A 2221-nucleotide genomic window follows, 5' to 3' on the forward strand; every position below is an offset into this window, starting at 1 on the left:
GAGCAGGAGCAGGGGAGGGCAGAGAGCAGGAGCAGGGGAGGGCAGAGGGGTAGAGGAAGAGAGAATCCCAAGCAGACTCCTTGCTGTCAGCCCTGAGCCCGACATGGGGCTCAACCCGTGAACTGTGAATCGGAACGTGAGGCACAATCAAGAGCCAGATGCTTGACCGACGGCTGCGCCGGCCCAAGGCCTCGGTTCTCCTTCATTACTAGGTTTTCATTATTGGGCACCTCCTGTTTGCCGGCAGCGGGTGCACGGTGTAGAATCAAACTAGACCCACTTCTCTGGCGTCCTAGCCCAGCTGGCCCCTTCCTGCAGGCAGCTGCCACCAGGGGCACTGATAGGGGGGGAGAAGGCAGAGGACTCGGGTGAAAGCCCTCGCGCTCGGGCAGCCCTCGGGCACCGGCTCCAGGCCCTTGTTCCCCGCAGGGCCTCTTGGCTCCTCCGAACGTGGGTCTCGCCCCTGCGCCTCATGAGCCTGGCCCGGGGGCCCAGGGTGGCCCGGGGGCCCAGGGTGCGAGGCTCCGCTCCGTGCAGCTGGGAGGGCAGTGGTGGCACCTGGCCCCTCCCCGGTCCCCCAGGGGCCGTGCGCCCTCAGGCCTCGTGCCCCCTCCCTGGGTCTCTTCAGCAGAGGAAGGAAGATGTGCACCAGCTAGTCCAGTTGGCAGAAAAGGGCCGTTTTCTTTTTTTAAATGATTTTTCTCTATCTCCGGTGGGGGGAGGGGGCCCTGAGAGGAGGGTGCACCGACCTGTCCTCTGACCTCTCCTGCCCACCAGGCCCTTGGAGCCCGGGACCAGGATGTAGCTGACTCACTTCTAGCAGGAGTGGAAGGTGCCCCGAGTAAACCGGGGGCACTGCCGGCTGGGACCCGAGGGGCGGGCAGGGCAGCCGGGGCACCAGTTGCCGGCCTCGCGGGCCCTGCGTCTGGGGGTCACGAGGGTGAAGGGAGCGGAGGCCCCAGAGGCTCTCTCTGGGTTTGGAGACAGAGCGCCCCCCATCTGAGCTGAGGCCCCGGGTGGAGACAGGAACCCGCCCCGTGGGCCTGGTTTCGTTAGGGCCACGCCTCCTGAGCCTCAGCCATGAAATTCTGATCCAGAGCACAGAGGGCAGGGGGGCGGGGGAGGCTGGGTCCAGCGAGGGGCCCCCTGCAGCCGCTGTCCTGAGCTGAGGGCCACCCCGGGCCCCACCGAAGCAGACGCAGCAGACACGCAAGGCAGGTGCCGCGTTAGCGTCCAGGCAGATGAGGGAACGGACCACAAGGCCACACCCTGGGGGCCTGGGTTGGAAATCCCACAGGGACCGTGACTGTGGCATCGGAGACCTAGCCCAGCGGCCTGGGAACAGTCTGGGAACCCAGCCCAGGTCCTCCCCAGACACTTTGTACCCGGTCCCCAGGGACATGCTAATGGCCACACACACTCCCGTAAAGGACCAGGATGCTGAGGGGCGCCCTACCCCGTCCCCAGCGCGAGAAGACCACCACAGGACGCGTTTTCTGTTAAAAGTCAGAAGTGTTTTGTCTTGTTTTAATACCTCATCAGCTTTACAGGATTACAATTGTCTTAAATATTTTTGAAGTTTAAATACAATTTGCATAATAATGTTATAAAATGTAAACTTTCAGTGTTCTTTTAAATTTCAAAATCACACACCTTTTTTTTTCTTTTTTTTTTTTTTGGTCTTTTATCTTTTTTTTTTTTTTCCCTTTTAATACCTGAATGTTCTGCCAACACTGAAGTCTTACCAGGGCGCGACGGGCCGGCCCGGCCAGAGGTAGAGTCGTTTTAAACTTTTTTTTTTAATTTTTTAAAGTTTTTGTCACTTTAACCTGAGTCCCGGCGCGGTGCCCACGCCGTCTGACAGGCCCCAGAGAGACTGACATTTCTGTCGGGAATGAAAGGCTGAGTTCATGTTTGCCAAGAAACAAATGCAAAAGCAACGTCAAGGAGGTAAAACAGAGTGGGCAAAAATGACACAGTGGAAAGTGGGTGCACAAACACAGAAAAATGGACACTACCCTGCCCGCCCGCTACCAGGCAGCCCGGCCCCCAGCTCAGGGGTGGGTGCTCGGAAGATTCTAGAAGCAACCTCTCCAGCAGGACAGCCGCAGGGAGCCCCTGTCGGCCCTGAGTCTCGGTCTGGGGTCCCCGCCGCGGAGCTCTGCCTGCTCTGGAATGACCGGTGCTGAGCCCGGAGGCCACAGCCCCCTCCAGCCGGGTT

The 2221-nt window shown here is 59.7% G+C and overlaps 1 protein-coding gene across 1 annotated transcript in view; it reads left to right on the forward strand.

Annotated features, from left to right (window-relative positions):
• WDR18 (WD repeat domain 18) overlaps nt 1–2221 on the forward strand; it is a 19761-nt gene that overhangs the window by 10267 nt on the left and 7273 nt on the right. The gene's annotated exons all lie outside the window — the stretch shown is intronic.

The sequence above is a fragment of the Suricata suricatta genome, chromosome 12 (genome assembly GCF_006229205.1).
Source record: "Suricata suricatta isolate VVHF042 chromosome 12, meerkat_22Aug2017_6uvM2_HiC, whole genome shotgun sequence".
NCBI classification, from domain to species: Eukaryota; Metazoa; Chordata; class Mammalia; order Carnivora; family Herpestidae; genus Suricata; species Suricata suricatta.